The following is a 20,530-nucleotide window of genomic DNA, read 5'->3' as shown; positions in this document are numbered from 1 at the left end:
CTCCACACAGAAACGGCACACGAATGAAGTTGTGTAGTTCGTTTAGCTAAACGAGCTCCATTCTGTAACAGCCGTTGAAGGCAGCGAGGCTCTGCAGAATTGAGTTATGTATTTGGGGGAGATGTCATTGCATTGTTTGTTCTTTACTTTGGAAATAAAGGTGAGTATAAATGTGTGTGTGCGATGTGTGTTTATTTCATATGGTTGTTGTTGCTGTTGTATTTATAGTTTCTTTAATGTTTTGCCATTTAAAGAAACCCTTCTTTTTATAGCTGTGCTGTTGGTTGGTTGTGGCTTCTCCTCGGTTTTGATTCCTTATAAGAAAATAAAAAAACGGACACACAACATAAGGCGCAAAAATCCATAATGGTGAACAAGAAGGAAAAAAAAACAACAAAGACCATGGCAACGCCGACGTCGCCGTTATCGTCGTAACTGGTGATGCATACCAAGCCAAAGAAGCCGAACAACACCAAGAAAGAAGAAGTAGAAAAACACGTCTTTTGTTTTGCCCAAGGTGTATGCAAAAGAAAAGACGATGAAGAAAAAAAACCATGTTTTTCATAAAGTAGTTGTTTGTGGATTGCCTCACACTTACTCATGGTGTGCTCTCTTTTTAGCATTTCCATAACACCCAACTACCCCCTTCCCCTTCCTCCTTCCCCAAAAACCATCCATCAGAGTACGTATTTTAGTTGCCTGTCATCAGCACTCTTCAAATGAAAAGTGGCGCGGCGGCATTTTTGCTTAGTTAGTAGCTTTGCATTTGTTGTTGTTGTTGCTGCTGCTGTTTCCTTCATATATGGAGGGTAAATAAAATATGTGTATGGATGTATGTGTAAGTATCTGTGTATTGTTTGTATGCCACAGCATTGTTATTATTATTTCACTTGAAATTTTGTTTGCCGCTGTTCTGCTGCTGTCTGTTAATGTTTGCTTAGTTGTGCCATTTTCATCATTCTTCATTCGCATTTAAGTTGTTGGGTTGTTGTGTAGTGTATACGCCATAGGAGTGAATATTTTCTTGTTGCTGTTATAGTCTTCTGTTTAGTCTTAGCCCAAGCAAAGAAGATATCATTTAATTCATATCTTGCCATTACGCGTCATGGAATCTCAAAAAGAGCCAGACAGCCAGCCTTCAACAAAGAAAAGCTAAAAAATTCCCTCCGCTTTTGGTAGGAAAAAAAAAATCCACTAAAAAATAATTTGTAGAAATGTTTTTTGTGCACAATGTTTTGTTTCATTAGAGGCTTTTTTCTTGCGATTTTCTGGGTCGATGTGTATTATTCCACTCAGCATTCATTCGGTCGTTGTTCGTTGTTGTCGTCATTGGACGTATTTTTTTCGTTTTTGTAAAACTAAACAATTTACTAAGCATTTTTTATTGATTTTTATAAACAAAACAAATGGTGGGCGATGATTGAACAACGTCTAGTATCGTCATTTCAATGGATTTTAAAACAAATATTTTTTTGGGATATCTTTCAAAGTGGATTTTTCAAAAAAAATATTTTTGTAAGATATCTTTAAATTTGGATTTTTTAAAAAAATATTTTTCTAAGATAACTTTAAACGTGAATTTTTAAAAAATATTTTTTTACATTTTTTAACAAATATTTTTCTTAGATATCCTTAAACGTGGAATTTTTAAAAAATATTTTTCTTAGATATCTTTAAGCGTGGAATTTTTAAAAAATATTTTTCTTCGATATCTTTTTTCTGACACATCTTTAAACGTGGATTTTTTAAAAAATATTTTTCTTAGATATCTTTGAACGTGGATTTTTTAAAAAATATTTTTCTTAGATATCTTTGAACGTGGATTTTTTAAAAAATATTTTGCTTAGATATCTTTAAACGTGGAATTTTTAAAAAATATTTTTCTTAAAATATATTTTTAAAAAATATTTTTCTTAGATATCTTTAAACGTGGATTTTTTAAAAAATATTTTTCTTAGATATCTTTAAACGTGGATTTTTTAAAAAATATTTTTCTTAGATATCTTTAAACGTGGATTTTTTAAAAAATATTTTTCTTAGATATCTTTAAACGTGGATTTTTTAAAAAATATTTTTCTTAGATATCTTTAAACGTGGATTTTTTAAAAAATATTTTTCTTAGATATCTTTAAACGTGGATTTTTTTAAAATATTTTTCTTAGATATCTTTAAACGTGGATTTTTTTAAAATATTTTTCTTAGATATCTTTAAACGTGGATTTTTTAAAAAATATTTTTCTTAGATATCTTTAAACGTGTATTTTTTTAAAATATTTTTCTTAGATATCTTTAAACGTGGATTTTTTAAAAAATATTTTTCTTAGATATCTATAAACGTGGATTTTTTAAAAAATATTTTTCTTAGATATCTTTAAACGTGGGTTCGTCAAAAAAATATTTTTCTTTGATTTTTTTAAACGTGGATTTTTTAAAAAATATTTTTCTTCGATATCTTTTTTCTGACACATCTTTAAACGTGGATTTTTTAAAAAATATTTTTCTTAGATATCTTTAAACGTGGATTTTTTTTAAAATATTTTTCTTAGATATCTTTAAACGTGGATTTTTTTAAAATATTTTTCTTAGATATCTTTAAACGTGGATTTTTTAAAAAATATTTTTCTTAGATATCTTTAAACGTGTATTTTTTTAAAAAATATTTTTCTTAGATATCTTTAAACGTGGATTTTTTAAAAAATATTTTTCTTAGATATCTATAAACGTGGATTTTTTAAAAAATATTTTTCTTAGATATCTTTAAACGTGGGTTCGTCAAAAAAATATTTTTCTTTGATTTTTTTAAACGTGGATTTTTTAAAAAATATTTTTCTTAGATATCTTTAAACGTGGATTTTTTTAAAATATTTTTCTTAGATATCTTTAAACGTGGATTTTTTTAAAATATTTTTCTTAGATATCTTTAAACGTGGATTTTTTAAAAAATATTTTTCTTAGATATCTTTAAACGTGGATTTTTTTAAAATATTTTTCTTAGATATCTTTAAACGTGGATTTTTTAAAAAATATTTTTCTTAGATATCTTTAAACGTGGATTTTTTTAAAATATTTTTCTTAGATATCTTTAAACGTGGATTTTTTAAAAAATATTTTTCTTAGATATCTTTGAACGTGGATTTTTTAAAAAAATATTTTTCTTAGATATCTTTAAACGTGGATTTTTTAAAAAATATTTTTCTTAGATATCTTTAAACGTGGATTTTTTAAAAAATATTTTTCTTAGATATCTTTGAACGTGGATTTTTTAAAAAAATATTTTTCTTAGATATCTTTAAACGTGGATTTTTTAAAAAATATTTTTCTTAGATATCTTTAAACGTGGATTTTTTAAAAAATATTTTTCTTAGATATCTTTAAACGTGGATTTTTTAAAAAATATTTTTCTTAGATATCTTTGAACGTGGATTTTTTAAAAAATATTTTTCTTAGATATCTTTGAACGTGGATTTTTTAAAAAATATTTTTCTTAGATATCTTTGAACGTGGATTTTTTAAAAAATATTTTTCTTAGATATCTTTGAACGTGGATTTTTTAAAACAATATTTTTCTAAGTTAAATTTAAACGTGGATTTTTTAAAAAATATATTTCTAAATTATCTTTAAACATGGATTTTTAAAAAAATATTTTTCTAAAATATCTTTAAACGTGAATTGTTTAAAAAATATATATTTTTTAAGATATCTTTAAAGGTGGATTTTTTAAAAATATTTTTCTTAGATATCTTTAAACGTGGATTTTTTAAAAAATATTTTTCTAAGGTATCTTTAAACGTGGATTTTTTAAAAAATATTTTTCTAAGGTATCTTTAAACGTGGATTTTTTAAAAAATATTTTTCTAAGGTATCTTTAAACGTGGATTTTTTAAAAAATATTTTTCTAAGGTATCTTTAAACGTGGATTTTTAAAAAATATTTTTCTAAGGTATCTTTAAACGTGGATTTTTTAAAAAATATTTTTCTAAGGTATCTTTAAACGTGGATTTTTTAAAAAATATTTTTCTAAGGTATCTTTAAACGTGGATTTTTTAAAAAATATTTTTCTAAGGTATCTTTAAACGTGGATTTTTTAAAAAATATTTTTCTTAACGTGGATTTTTTAAAAAAATATTTTTCTAAGGTGTCTTTAAAAGTGGATTTTTTAAAAAATATTTTTCTTAGATATCTTTAAACGTGGATTTATTAAAAAAATATTTTTCTTAGATATCTTTAAACGTGGATTTTTTAAAAAATATTTTTCTTAGATATCTTTAAACGTGGATTTTTTAAATATATTTTTCTAAGATATCTTTAAACGAGGATTTTTTAGAAAATATTTTTCTAAGTTAAATTTAAACGTGGAATTTTTAAAAAATATTTTTCTTAGATATCTTTAAACGTGGAATTTTTAAAAAATATTTTTCTTAGATATTTTTAAACGGGGATTTTTTAAAAAATATTTTTCTTAGATATCTTTAACCGAGGATTTTTAGAAAATATTTTTCTAAGGTATCTTTAAACGTGGATTTTTTAAAAAATATTTTTCTTAGATATCTTTAAACGTGGATTTTTTTAAAAATATTTTTCTAAGATATCTTTAACCGAGGATTTTTAGAAAATAATTTTCTAAGATATCTTTAAACGAGGATTTTTTAGAAAATTTTGTTCTAAGGTAAATTTAAACGTGGAATTTATAAAAAATATTTGTCTTAGATATCTTTAAAAGTGGATTTTTTAAAAAATATTTTTCTTAGATATCTTTCAACGTGGATTTTTTAAAAAATATTTTTCTTAGATATCTTTCAACGTGGATTTTTTAAAAAATATTTTTCTTAGATATCTTTAACCGAGGATTTTTAGAAAATATTTTTCTAAGATATCTTTAAACGAAGATTTTTTAGAAAATATTGTTCTAAGTTAAATTTAAACGTGGAATTTATAAAAAATATTTTTCTTAGATATCTTCAAACGTGGATTTTTTAAAAAATATTTTTCTTAGATATCTTTAAACGTGGATTTTTTAAAAAATATTTTTCTAAGGTTTCTTTAAACGTGGATTTTTTAAAAAATATTTTTCTTGGATATCTTCAAACGTGGATTTTTTAAAAAATATTTTTCTTGGATATCTTCAAACGTGGATTTTTTAAAAAATATTTGTCTAAGATATCTTGAAACGTGAATTTTTTTAAAAATATTTTTCTAAAAATATTTTTTCTATTTTTGAGAGTAGTAAATGTATAGTGGTTTTTGGAACAGATCATGGCCCTATGGGCTAGGTTTTTACATGAGCATAAATAAATAAATTAAAAGATATCTTTATTCGTGGATTTTTAAAATTTTTTTCTATAATATCGATAAACGTGGATTTTTTAAAAAAATATTTATCTAAGATATCTTTTTTTCTTTCAAATCTTTAAACGTGGATTTTTTAAAAAAATATTTGTTACGATATCTTTTTTCTGACACATCTTTAAACGTGGCTTTTTACAAATAATTTTTCTGGGATATCTTTAAATGTGGATTTTTTAAAAAATATTTTTTCTGAGGTATCTTTAATCGAGGATTTTTTTTAAATTTTTTTTCTGGGATAACTTTAAAAGTGAATTTTATAAAAAAAATATTTTTTCTGCGAGATCTTTAAACGTGGATTTTTTTAAAAAATATTTTTTCTAGGATAACTTAATAGTATTAAAAAAAACAATATTTTTATGACATATCTTTAAACGTGGATTTTTTACATATTTTTTGTAGCAGAATCCACAAACGTGGATTTTTTAAAAATATTTTTTGTAGCAGCATCCACAAACGTGTATTTTTTAAAAATATTTTTTGTAGCAGCATCCACAAACGTGTATTTTTTAAAAATATTTTTTGTAGCAGCATCCACAAACGTGGATTTTTTAAAAATATTTTTTTAGCAATATCCACATTTGTACGTGAACTTTTTGAGCAACATCCACAAACGTGAATTTTTTAAAAATATTTTTTGTAGAAGCATCCACAAACGTGGATTTTTTAAAAATATTTTTTGTAGCAGCGTGGATTGTTTACAAACAATTTTTTGAGCAACATCCACAAACGTGGATTGTTTACAAATAATTTTTTGAGAAACATCCACAAACGTGGATTTTTTACAAATAATTTTTTGAGCAACATCCACAAACGTGGATTTTTTACAAATAATTTTCCACAAACGTGGATTTTTTACAAATAATTTTCCACAAATGTGGATTTTTAAAAAAAAAATATTTTTTGAACTTCATCCAGAAAGGTGGATTTTTAATAAGAATTTCTCAAAATCCACTGATTAGTGGTCCATTAAAAATATTTTTATAAAATCCCCGCTTTTTAGGAGTCCATTAAAAATATTTTTATAAAATCTACGCTTTTTAGGGGCACATTAAAAATATTTTTATAAAATCCACGGTTTTTAGGGGCCCTTTATAAAATATTAAAAAAAGAATTCACGCTTATTGAGAGCACATTAAAAATATTCTAAAAATGCTACGCCCATTGAGGGTTCATTAAAAAATGTTTAACCCTTTCGGCGCCAACGTTGCTTATAAGCAACTTCGATTTTAACGTCGTTTTATTTAAAACTAACGGAATTTTTTCCTTAAAGAACACATTGCTTTGGCTAATTGTAGTCCTAAGAATGCAAAAATTATAAAAAAGTGCCAGTTGTATCCCGATCAACAGAACTACGATGCATTATTCAGTGTGAAGTCTGGAAAATCACGGTATGTCAAAAATCGATGTGTACAGTCCAAATTATTTAAATCGTTTCTGAATCAAAATGTATGAGCTTTATGTTAGACTTTAGTTTTGATTCTTCAAAAGTAAGGTCAGAGGTATACTTCTATACGATTATAACATTTACATTTACATAATTGCACAAATTAATGAGCAAATAAATTTTAGATAAAATGTACTGTATCTTCCGAAATAGGTGGGGTAACGCCCACCAATTTATGATATGTCTTAGTTTTGACTAATACTTTAATTCTATGTCTTTAAAGTAACTACTAATGCGAGGAAAAAAGTTCGGGGCCGAAAGGGTTGAAAAATGCTACGCTTATTGAGGGCCCATTATAAAATATTTTAAAAAATTCCACACCTGTTGAGGGCCCATTAAAAAATGTTTAAAAAATCCGCGCTTTTTGAGGGCCCATTATAAAATATTTTAAAAAATCCACGCTTATTGAGGGCCTATTATAAAATATTTTAAAAAATCCACGCTTATTGAGGGCCTATTATAAAATATTTTAAAAAAATCCACGCTTATTGAGGGCTATTATAAAATATTTTAAAAAATCCACGGTTATTAAGGGCTCATTATAAAATATTTTAAAAAGTCTACGCTTATTGAGTGTTCATTATGAAATATTTAAAAAAAATACACTCTTATTGAGGGCTATTATAAAATATTTTGAAAAAAGATCCACGCTTATTGAGGAACCATTAAAAAATATTTTACAAAGAAGCCACTCTTATTCAGGGCACATTAAAAATATTTGAAAATTCGTCACATTTTGAAGGCCCATTATAAAATATTTTTAAAAAATCACGGTTATTGAGGGCCTATTATGAAATATGTAAAAAAAATCCGTGCTTTTTGAGGGCCCATTTAAAAATATTTTTAAAAAGTCCTCGCTTATAAAGAGCAATTGAAACTATTTTTTTTTTAAAATGCACGCTAACTGAGGGCCTCTTAAAAATATTTTTATAAAATCTACATTATTGAGGACCAATTAAAAATATTGCTTTAAAACCCCACGCCGTTTATTGTCCATCAAAACATTTTTTTAAACATCCACGATCATTTTTCTGAACGTCCCTTTCATAAATTTTCGTTATTTGGTCAACTACCGTGGGTCTGATGGTCGTCAAAACAGTTAGAAAACCCACGATTCGTGGTCCTCAAAAAGATAGTTATAAATTCATGAGTTTTTTGTGATAATGAGAAAGTTAGGAATTTTTCATTCTAATTCTAATATGTTCGTACATTTTATTTAATCCGAAATTTTGTTATATAAATCCTATGTTCTCCAATGATATCTGCCGATTTTGAAAGTAGTCATTTCATGTCTCATAAGACGACTCTTCCCTTTCCTCCTTCTTTCATTTTCTAATTTAATTTTATCCAATCCGTAATTTTCTTATATTATATTTTTATATTTATATTTAAATAAACATGGAGACATATACTTACTTTTTTAATTAATTTGAAATTTCCAAATTTCAAAACAATTTCTGGACATACAATCGCAATTTCATTCTTGAAGGCGACGCGTTGTAAAAATTTCCACGTTCGCGGTTTACGTTTTAAAACAACATTTTCAACGTATTCGAGAGCGATAATCGTACCGCAGCGCGTTCGAAATAGCTTTAGAGAGATTGCGTTAAAGCTTACTGCGTTCCGTATATAACGCACCGTCGTATTGCGTTCCGTTATAATCGCGTACGTTCTAATTACACGTTAGCGCGATTCCCGTCCGTATAATGTTGTATAGCTGGACGTAGCAGGAAACAATTCGTTAATCCTTGTTGCATAATGTGGAGGAGCTGAAAAGAATGAGAAAACAAAGATGAATTGATTAGAATGGTCGTATAGTTGTTTTAAAATACTTGTTTTTAGATTCGAGTATGTATGTTATTGGGGAATTAAAATTAAATAGTGATCCCCATAAACTGAATTGAATATTACGAAATCGTCGTTGCACCCCAAAACCTCATCAGAAAAATACCACTTTCAATTCGTTCGACGGCTTTGCACTTTAATCCAATATCGGGTCGTGTTGAAATTTTAATGGCGAGTATCGTTGTGATCCTGACTACAACCAATAAATTCTTAAGATATGGGATACAAAATGTCCAATATTTAGACGACTCGGACTAAATTTATCAGTAGTCTTTGTTACAACGCTATAATTTTACTCTCCATATTTCTCACGATAATGACCCCAATGTTCCAAAAAAAAACCGCCTAAATGTTATTCTTGCAATATACGAAGAATTAATCACAATTTAGCCAACTTTCTCTGTTGATAAGCTCAATTCAGCCAACCTTTTTCTATAGCAAAAATCAACTCTGCGAACATTTCTATTGAAAAAGTGAATTCATTGAAAATTTTTTATAGAAAAAGTCAATTCAGCCAATTGTTTGTAAAGCAATCAAGCAACTTCATCCATACTAAAAACCAAATTCGGCAAACATTTTCTGTTGAAAAAGTAAATTAAATCTAAACGACGAAGCAAACACACGATTTTACTGAATGTCTTAACAACATCTGACATCACTTCTTCGGTAAACATAATTTTCTTCTTCATTTGACTGCGTAGTAGCTTCTTCCTTGCATTGATCAGGTATGCCTTCGTCATACAAACGCTGCTGTCCCAGCTTAAATTCTTTTTATCTTCATGTTCTATCTATAGCTTTAAAATTAATAGCTTTGAAAACTTTTTTATTTGGACTGTTCATCAAAAAATTCCCTCCGCAGCGAAGGCTTGCCTCGGACACCACAAACGAAGAATACGATGCCACCATATCATATAGGCTTCTTTCATTGTATTGTTGTAGACATCTTCAACACGGTTAATTTTGAAATCCAATTCTTCCGCCAACAGGACATCACTGTCCTCCGGGAGTAACTGTTTTAGCTCAATATATATTTCTTTGAATGTGCCAATCCATCCTTTAAATTCTTGCCATAATCTCCAATTGACGGTTTTCCGAAAATTGTTCTTCAGGTTCGTCGTTTTTTCTCCTACTACTGTAGCAAGTTTTTAACTTTTCGATAAAATGGGAAGTTGAATCTAAGTGAACGCGGAATGATTTTAACAGTTTTCTCTTTTAGGGAGTCGCAAAATTCTTTGCCTTTTTTATAATCGGTTTACATTTTTTACCAATAATGCTTGTAACGTACTGCTGAAGATGATAATGTCGACCCATTCTTCTAGTTGGGTTACATTCCGATTCCATCTCCTGGAGGAGCCCTTTTTCTGAAACCTTCAATGGTAAAATCCTACTCGAATCTTTTTTAATATTTTTTTTAAATGTCGCTTTCAAAACCGCGACAAATGCTTTACCGATTCGCTATGTCGACCCATTCTTCTAGTTGGGTTACATTCCGATTCCATCTCCTGGAGGAGCCCTTTTTCTGAAACCTTCAATGGTAAAATCCTACTCGAATCTTTTTTAATATTTTTTTTAAATGTCGCTTTCAAAACCGCGACAAATGCTTTACCGATTCGCTATCTCGATTTTTTAAAAACTTCAGTTTTAATGGAACAGAAATTGCATTGATCAGACATACCTTCGTCTTACAAACGCTGCTGTCCCAGCTTAAATTCTTTTTATCTTCATGTTCTATCTATAGCTTTGAAAACTTTTTCATTTGGACTGTTCATCAAAAAATTCCCTCCGCAGCGAAGGCTTGCCTTGGACACCACAAAAGAAGAACACGATGCCACCATATCACATAGGCTTCTTTCATTGTATTGTTGTAGACATCTTCAACACGGTTCATTTTGAAATCCAATTCTTCCGCCAACAGAACATCACTGTCCTCTGGGAGTAACTGTTTTAGCTCAATATATATTTCTTTGATTGTGACAATCCATCATTTAAATTCTTGCCATACTCTCCAATTTATTGGACACATAGTCTAATAAATTGTCGGTTTTCCGAAAATTGTTCTTCAGGTTCGTCGTTTTTTCTTCCACTACTGTAGCAAGTTTTCAACTTTTCTATAAAATGGAACGCGCTATGATTTTAACAAATGTTTCTATTAGAGAGTCGCAAACTTCTTTGCCTTTTTTATAATCGGTTTACATTTTTTAGCAATAATCCTTGCACGTACTGCTGAAGATGATCTAAGTTCTCCTATATAATGTCAACCAATTCTTCTAGATGAGTTACTTTCCGAGAGGATACTCTTTCAGATAAATAATCGCCAACTTGTCGAGCAAATTACCAACACTGTAACTTTAACTCCATCTCCTGGATGCAGCCTTCTTTCAGAAAAACTCAATGGTAAAATCTTACTCGGAATCTTTTTTAATGGGGGTTATCATGAATGAAATTTCCCCGTGAGTTTTGTCTTTCCACCGTTGCAACTTAAGGCATAATGTGAAAAAATTCTCGGGGAATTGCCGTTCATGATAACCCCTAATATGTTTTTTAGATGTCGCTATCAAAACCACGACAAATGCTTTAACGATTCGCTTTCTCGATTTTTTAAAAACTGTTTAGTTTTAATGGAACAGAAATTCTCTAACAATTCTTAAACCTTTATCTCAAAATTCATAGAGTTTTTTTTTTTAATTTTTAAGTCTAGGTCTTTTTTTTCTCAAGTACTTGGAGAAATATGAAAATAGTTTTGTTGAGGTTTGTATTACTTATGTTTCGTAAAGTCAATTTATCTCATACAGATGTTTAAAATTTTAACAGAAAAAGTTTTTAAAGTTTCAAATTTTGCCACAAATCCTGATCAGTTTCTTTATTTTTAATATATTAAATTTTTCAAAGGCCAAAAAAGAATATTTTTTTCTCAAGTACTTGGAAAAATGTACAAAGAGTTTTGTTTATGTTTGTATTACTTATTTATTATTACTTATTATTATTATTACTTATTGTATTACTTATTTTTCATAGTCATTTTATCTCCTAGAGATGTTTCCAATTTTAAAAGAACAAGTTTTTAAAGTTTCGGATTTTGCCACAAATTCTGATCAGTTTCTTAATTTTTTATATAGAAAAATATTTTCTATTCTTCCCCCCAATTTAATAATATCAACACTATCTCAAAATAAAGTATGATAGGTGAATTCATTTAAATAAAATTGTAATTAAAAATAATATGGGACTTCATTAAAAACAAATAAAAAATAATATTATCCAAATAACATATATTTCGATTTTAATAAACGAAAAATTAAAAAAAATACAAAAATTAGTTAAACAAAAAAAAAAAAATAATAATAATAATTGCTAAAACATTTTATTTATCTCTTTTATCCCCCAAATTATAGTACCGAAAAAGGTATTTTATTTTCAGGTTTAACGATTTGTCGATTTTTTTCATAATATTCGAATTTTTTCTGGGAAATATTTTTTGAAAATAATTTAATTTAGTTTCGTACTGCACAGTATGTATTTATCCAATCAGATATGTTTTTTTGGAGATGATATGAGAAAATAAAATTAAATAGTTTTTGAGATTTAATTCCATTAAAATATGGAATTTTTGGAAACATCCGATTTACAAAATGCCTGTTCCAGTACCAGCAAGAATCTACAGCTTTTTACATAGATAAATATTTTTTTATGTTATCGAAAAAAAGTAAAAAATAGTAGATTCATACAGTTATGGAGCAGACCAAAAGTTTTAATAAAAAAATATTCAAATAGTTTAATAAAAAAAATTGTTCGAGCTTGATGCGTTTTTGTTGTTGTTCATTTATTTATTATTTAAAATATTTCAGGAACTGAAATCTCAGGTATAACAAGCAAAATCCATATAAAAGTCTCAAGTTATTTTAAAACTATGATAGGCTTCACCTACATCGTGTTTTGTTAATACTGCACTGAAATGATTTATTTGAAAAAAATCCAAAAAAATTGTGTATGTACCTTTTGCAGAGATGGCTAATTTCCAAACTAGAAGATTTTTTTTTTTTTAATTTCCAATTGGATTTTATCCACTTATTCTTCCGCTTTCTTGTTAGACGTTACGTTGTGTTGTTGTTGTTGCAAAAATACACTTGTAATTTATTTCCACTTTATTATTATAATTTTTTCATATATTTATTTTTTCAAAACGATTATTTCATTGCACTGCTTTTGAAATTTCTTTCTTCTTCTCCTTTATTGGGATGCACTTTATTTCTTTAATTTATTGAATTTTTAGCTTGCTTGTAGATAATTTTGCCTTTCTTTTTTCTCAGATTTTCTTGCCTTTATTTCCTTTAACGAAAAAAAAACAATTTTCAAGCAGCAATTAAATTATTTTTGCAATACTTTTTTTGCTTTAATTTACTTTTGCATTTATTCTCATCAGCACTCACACAGAAAGATTTTTGAAATTATTAGCAAATATTTTTTTCTTTGCTTGCTTGTTGTGATAAATTCAATATTTTATTTTTTCCACCAAAAATTATGTTTTTTCTTTTCTCTTCCTCTTTAATTTTTGTGTAACTTTTTTTGTTGGTATTTTTTTTTTAATTCTTCGGTGTCGTGTGTGGTAATTTGTTTTTTATTTAATTTTATTTTTTTGCTCTTTAAATTGTTTTAATTATACATTTTTTTCTTCTTTTGCTTAATTTATTTTTTTCTTATTATTTTTTACTGCTGCTGCTGATGATGATTCTTCTGCACTCGTCGTGTGCTGCTTTTGTTATTTTTTTATTATTGTAGTTGTAGTAGGTTTGCTGCTGCTACTGCGGCTGATGTATTTTTTCTGCTATAGCTGGTAGGTTGGTGTTGTTGTTGCTGCTGCTGTTATTATCATTATTTGTATGGATGTTATGTTGTTGTATGTATGCTTGTATGTATGTACAATAAGTATACTGTAGTATAGTCGCACAATCAAGCAACGAGCGAACGAACAACTAAAGACCGTTTATTGTTGTTGCATATTTTTTATTCTTTCTTTTCATTTGATTTCCATTCTTGCTTATTTTGTTGTATTTATTTGTGTGTGTGTTTTTTTCTTCGTTTGCTTTTATTCCTCTTCTTATTTTTCTTTTGTATGGTATTTTTGTTTCTATTGGAGGCAAAAACGTAGAACAACGCGCGTAACGTAACCGCCTTTAACGATGCATATTCATCGCTGTGTACTCAATGACTGATTTTCTTCTAAATTCAACAACACTCAACAGAAAATTGTATCTGTCGCAGTGCGTTGAGAGTATCCGGAGAGTGACAGAGAGAAAAACTAGAGAATTAAAACGACGACGGCGCGAAAATGTACAAAATATTCAGATACATGACTGTGAGAGCCAGTGAGTGTATCTGAGATACTTTTGTTGGTTTGTTTACAAATTTTAGTTCTCTCGAAATGTGTGGCTAATTATGAGGTTTAGACAATACTGAACATAAATAAAACGCTATATTGTGTTTATTTACGTTGTCCACCCACATAGGGAGCGCGCATGAAATATATCTCAAGATAGTTTAGGGGAATTGACCTAGGTCACTATGATTTACGCTTTTACGGATTCATTTTAAGTCAATTTATTTATTATTTATTTAGTAAAATAAAAATAAATCCAATACATTTTAAAGATAAAATAACAAGTCCACGAAATTCATTTCCATTTGACAAAATAAGAACCCACTCTGAATCCTTCAGGTTCTCTGCCTGCTGCAGAATTCGCTGGGTTATACAGCTGACCAGCGAACCGGAAAAAAACTCAAGCACTGGGTCCTTCTTGTTTCATTTGCACCACCTAACGAATATGAATTTCGGCACATAACCGTTAAAAAATATTTTTCGACGATAATGTGGAGAGAGAGGTACCTTTTGGTAGCGCCACAAACTTTCTATGGTGTCTCCGGAACCGTAAAATGGAGCGAATGTGTTCCCTTATGGTGAATATGCCTACAAAAAAAATATAAATAAAATACCAATAATTAAAAAATTTTCCAACAAACTCACCTCCCGAAAATAGGAAATAACCAGAGATCCAGGCTGAATATAATTCAGCATTCATTTTTTGGTGGTGTTTTCGGTGGCACCAGTGTGGGGCCCCTCGTTAGTTTTGTTGGTGGTGTCTTCGGGGGCACTAGTGTGAAAGGCCCTTCATTATTGTTGTTGGTTGGGCCCCCTTTTTTGTTAGTTTTCGGTTAATTCCAGAAGGTGGCGTATTCAACGTGAGTGTCCCTTCTCCGAAGCTTGAAAGTACCCTATACATGTAGAATGTTTCTGTGCTCGGCGGTTCCTTAAGCGTCGAATCTTGCCTTCTCTGAGGGTTCTTCTTATATATAAAATATTGGTGTTTCCAAAGAAATTTTCCTCAAATAGTTATACCAAGCCCACGTGTTAAGTATTGGAAAACAATTTCTTAGAGAGAATTGCCTAACTTTAATATGTATGCATAAAACGAAACTTTTAATTTATAAATTTAACCAAATTGGTATTAAAAACAAAACAATACTGAAGAAAAATATTCCCGTACTTTTTTAACTGACAAAAGTTTTAAAAGTGGCAAAGAACTTGTTCACACAAGGAAGAACAGTAAGGACGACGAAACAGTATTCAAGTTTTTCCTTTTTAGGGAGAGTAGATTCCATTCTCAAGGAACGGCCCTGACCGGCTTTAACATGGCAAAGCCCAAGATTTATCTTTATCAATTGGACACTGACCTCCCCCTGGTGTCACCTGGGGAGCTGCCCTTAACATCCGTTAACATGTGCCGCGATGGGTTAGTAACCCTCTCCTAGAAAAAGTAGCCTACTATGAAAAAAACTAAAGAAAAGAAAAACAAACCCCTCTTAAGTTGACGAACCCCGCAAGCGTTTTAAGGACCATGATCTGCGAATCTCCACCTGGAATTTTCGCACTCTTTATAGAGATGGTGCAGTTTACGCATTGGCAGATGTACTTGAAAAGTACAAGGCCGACATTACTGACATACAGGAAATACGATGGATTGGGAAAGGCGTCACAACAACACCTAAAGGTGACGCACTGTATTATAGCTGCCATGACACAAAGCATGAGGCTGATAGACTTTGCAGCTGCAAAAAACATGGTAGTTAGCAGTACCAGATCTAAGCATCTCGATATTCATAAGGGCGCCTGGCTGCCTCCAGATCAAAGAACAAGTAATCGAATTGATCATGTTGTGATAGATGGAAGACATTCATCGAGCGTGTTGGACGATCGTTCCGAGGAGCAAACATAGATTCGGACCACTCCACGTTGCAAATGAAGCACGAACAGATACAACGCGGAAGTTGGACATCGATAGCCTGCAAACACAACAGATAGCCACAGTATATACCACTCAACTAGCCCAATTGCTTAATGAGAGCACTCCTCGTCCCGATAACGTATCTGCACAATGGCAAAATATTGCCCACTCCATGCAAACAGCCGCAAAATCCATACTTGAATACCAGAGATCTCCACCAAGGAATCCATAGTATGACCAGGAGTGTCGTGCTGCTACCGAAGTGAAAAATGCGGCATATAGGGCTACTCTACTATCAGTAGTAACGCGTAGCGCAATTGATAGAGGTATCGGGAGAAAAGGAGAGAGGAGAAACGTCATTTCCGCAGGAAAAAGAGAGAAATGGAAAGACGAGAGTGTGAAAAAATCGAAATGTACAGGAGCCAGAATGAAGTCCGAAAGTTCTACCAAAGAGTGAAACATCAAACTGATGGTTTTGGTACATTCACATCCTCCTGTAGATACCAGCAAGGTAATCTGGTAACTGATACATATAGTGTGCTCAGAATATGGAAAGAACACTTCTCCAAACTGTTGGTAGCCGATAGTAGCGAAGACGGGGAAGATACCGAGATAAGACTGTATGTTCTAACTATAGGGGCATAAGTCTTCTCCCTATTGCCTACAAGATAGTGTCAGGTATAACGTGCGAACGACTAAAGCCTATGGTCAATGAAATAATTGGGCCATACCAATGCGGCTTTAGACCTGGCAAATGCACCATTGACCAGATATTTACCCTGCTGCAAATCCTGGGGAAGACCCATGAGATGCAGATCGACACCTACCACCTTTTTGTTGATTACAAAGCAGCCTTCGACAACCCCTACGTTCAAAGGTATTCCAAGCCATGTCTGAATTTGGTATCTCTGCAAAGCTCATCCAATCCCTGCAAAGCATACTCGATCATCCGTTAAAATAGGAAAGAACCTCTTCGAAGAGTTTTGTACCAAAAGAGGTTTTAGACAAGGTGATGGCCTCTCGTGTGATCTTTCCAACATTCTGCTGGAAAACGTTATACGAGATGCGAATGTGAAAAGAGGGTGGCACAATATATACCAACAGCCATATGTTACTTGCTTATGCCGATTACATTGACCATAGGTCGATCGGTAAAGGAAGTAACTGATACCTTTGAAAAAGTCGAAAGGGAATCTGCTAAAGTGGGTCTGGCGGTAAACGGCGAGAAAACAAAGTTAATGGTGTCGTCGCGCAATGCGTCCATAGAGATCGGTCCAACTGTTGAAGTTGGTTCCTATAATTTTGAAATAGTGAGGGACTTCGTCTACCTCGGCACCGACGTAAACACAACGAACAACATCAGTTGTGAAATACGAAGAAGAATAATGTTGGCCAACATATGCTACTTCGGGCTAAGTAAGCAGTTTAGGAATAAATCCACATCTCGTCCAACAAAAACAACGCTTTACAAAACACTGATACTACCCGTGCTGAGGTATGGTTCAGAAACCTGGGTACTTGCGCAAGCAGACAATGCAGTGCTTGGTGTGTTTGAGAGAAAAATTCTTCGAAAGATCTACGTACCGATCTGCGTTGTCGGTGAATATCGACGTCGTATGAACCACGAGCTGTATCTGCTATACAGCATCAGTATAGATAAACGTATCGAGATGCAACGATTGCGTTGGCTAGGCCATATCATAAGAATGAGCGATGATGAACCCGCTAAAAGCGGAGCGGAAGAAAGCGAAGCACTAAACAGAGAGATTTGGAGATCTTTTCTTAGTTCGGCTTATGGAACAAAACTTCTGTAATGGGCCAGCTAAGTAAGTAAGGATTCCATTCCCGACTTTGAGTCTTACTTCCTGAATAACGCTACGTGTCACTGTCGTACTGATAACTACGTTCCAACACCATAGAGGTTTCAGAAAAACCCACTCTGAAAACTTCTCTGTCAGATGTAGAATTTATACACCTACAAAAAAAATAGCAATAATTAAAAAGTTTTATGCAAACTCACCTTCAAAAAATTGAAAATAATCACATATTCAGGCCGGATATATTGCTTAATAAGCGGCAATAACTTATCTTTAGAACGGTTTTCCACGCATACGATGAAGCAATTATTTGTTCCCTGTTCTATGCCAACAAATACCCACTGCCCTTCTACAGCATGACTTCTATGGTACTTTCTTTTACTGACTTTTGATTCCTATATCTCGACGACTGTGTTACGGCAACGTTACGCTGGTCCGACCTTTAACTTCCTGTAATATGTCCCTTAGAGGACCACCCCTTTTAAACCACGTAAAACAGAAAGCAACTATTTGACATACGGACATTTGAGAGTGGTCAAAAAACGTTTCTATTCGCAAGGAACTTTACAAACATTACAAACGACAGGATTGTGACACCGGAACTTCCGTTATCTTTTTCAACGGTTATATGGAGCGAGAGATACCATTAGGTAGTGTCCCAGCCAGTCTCCGGATCCAAAAAATGAAGCGAATGGTTGCCCCCTTCTTGGAAAGTGTCATACAGCTATAGAAACAATAAAATAGCAATAACTAAAAAGTTTTATACAAACTCACCTTCCAAAAAATTTAAAATAAACACATATTCAGGCCGGATATATTGCTTAATAAAAGACAATAACTTATCTTTAGAACGGTCTTCCACACAAACGATGAAGCTTATTTGTTCCCCGTACTACGCCAACAAAAATCCACTGTCCTTCTACAGCATGACTTCTATGGTACTTTCTTTTTCCGATTTTTGATTCCTATATCTCGACGATAATGCCAGGGCAACAAATTTCCACCTGCGTCTGGAATGCACAGTAGATGACAACTTACCTACAGAAGTTGCTCCAGTGCGCTGGTCCGACCTTTACCTTCCTGTAATATGTCCCCTTTTAAGCCACGTAAAACAGAAATACGGATAGTTGAGAGTGGTCAAAAAACGTTCCTCTTCGCAAGGAAAGTTTGACAACGACAGGATTGCGACACCGGAACTTCCGGTGGTACCTAAAAACCAAGACAATAATGTAATATAATATTTTTCGCAAATATGTACATACCTACCTCCAATTCCACCCATCACTAAAACTTAAAGATGAACGCAACATCAAATTATGTCCATGCTTGCACTTTAAAACATCCTCGTAAGGTATAAGGCCCCACTCCTGGAAACTAGGGAGCGCATTTTCCGTCAAGTGACCTTTTATTTTGAAATCAAAGAATTGGTAAACATCTAGCAATTCCATGAGCTCCATTTCTATTTGAAACAATTTAACTCAAGTGCGCCCGCTTTAAGATAACGGTCATACCTGCAGTCATTTTCTAACTTGTTTTCCGTTTCATGCATTTTCGTAAACAAGGAAATCTGGTTAATATATCCCTCATTTGTTCAAAGAGTGTCACATCTCGAACAATTCAGTTTCGAGATAAACGCGTTTTAATATAACTACATAGACACTATTTTGCAAACAGCTAGCCAGATATCCTTTCATATCATATAAAATTTCCGTTCAAGATCAAGCATGATTTGAATTGTTTAACTGCTTCATAAATTCCAAAAACGTTTGTGTTGAATTGTGTGAAACCCGCAGTAAATCAGCTGTAACCCATCAAGTTTTACAGATATCAGCATGAAATTTTGAAACAGGATAAAGTGGAGTTCGTAGAAAAATTAGAAAATGTGAACTCAAAAAAGTGCATTTGAGTTATGCCACTTCTTCAGTAAATGAGCGATATGAACCCCAGTTTGTTGGCAAATGTAAAATCGGCGACACATAAAAAATGGTGCAAAACTCGGCTATGTTCAACATATTTGATACTAAATCAAACATTCTTTGATTAAGACAGCCTTCGGCCAAATGTTTAAGACTTTCGGCCGGGGATTTAAGACTTTCTCCTTTGACCAGGAGTAAATCTCAGATACGCGGAAAAAAATTTTGTTTAATTCGGCCGGCTCCAGTTCGAACATTCAACTTATGCCCAAAATATTAATATTATTCGCTGGTAGCCACTCCGTAACGACTGTACTGGAATCTCCAGATTAATGTTGTTGTAACAGTGTTTATTATTATGCTTGTATGTTCGTTTTTCTCTTCAATCTGGCTGTGGGTCTATCTCCTGTTCAAGGAAAGTGGCTGATTCGATGGGATGTAAAAACAGATCCTCTGGAGTTAGATGAGTAGGTTTGGCGGTGCAGTTGAAAAGGTGTTTTATGTCGTGCGGGCCCATACCGCATATTGGGCTGATGTCATGCACGGCGCGATCAATTGCCGCCCAATAAGAATTTAGGCGACTGTAATATCACGAGTTTGTCGTGGCAGCTGACGCTTCTCAGCTGCGATAGATGGGGGATGTACTCCGAGGATTTTATTCACACTATATTTGCTTATGACCTTAGCAACTGCATCCGTGTTAATACTATTTAATCTTGATATGCCTGTTGGTCTAGGGGTTCGCTCCTATATTGTTGAACCTCCCTCTCTAGAGTATGAATATCCTTCCTGATATGCCAGCAGATGGTAATTGGGATGGCTCTTACGGTAACACCCAAGCAAGTACTACAATGAAAGCATCTCATTGTGTTGCTTTACTGGAAGAA

At 31.6% G+C, this 20,530-nt stretch overlaps 1 protein-coding gene and 1 long non-coding RNA gene across 4 annotated transcripts in view; both read right to left on the bottom strand.

Moving 5' to 3' along the window:
- Positions 1-13,991, bottom strand: part of spen (spen family transcriptional repressor split ends) — a 344,925-nt gene extending 330,934 nt beyond the window's left edge. For all 3 annotated transcript variants that reach the window (XM_073970444.1, XM_073970442.1, XM_073970447.1), the window contains exons 1-2: positions 12,630-13,991; positions 8,208-8,560 (exon numbers count right to left, since the gene is read on the bottom strand). The gene's annotated coding sequence lies outside the window, so the exon portion shown is untranslated. The remainder of the gene's footprint in view (positions 1-8,207; positions 8,561-12,629) is intronic.
- Positions 13,992-14,304: 313 nt separating this feature from the next.
- On the bottom strand, positions 14,305-15,158 carry LOC141393263 (uncharacterized). Its single transcript, XR_012410043.1, has 3 exons — positions 14,656-15,158; positions 14,518-14,598; positions 14,305-14,446 (listed from the first exon to the last, which is right to left on the bottom strand). It is a non-coding gene; the product is annotated as an uncharacterized lncRNA (long non-coding RNA).
- Positions 15,159-20,530: the final 5,372 nt, after the last annotated feature.

Source organism: Musca autumnalis, unplaced genomic scaffold (assembly GCF_047663935.1).
Source record: "Musca autumnalis isolate F117 unplaced genomic scaffold, ASM4766393v1 scaffold_2, whole genome shotgun sequence".
In the NCBI taxonomy this organism is placed as follows: domain Eukaryota; kingdom Metazoa; phylum Arthropoda; class Insecta; order Diptera; family Muscidae; genus Musca; species Musca autumnalis.
This window is presented reverse-complemented; position numbering and strand designations above follow the sequence as displayed.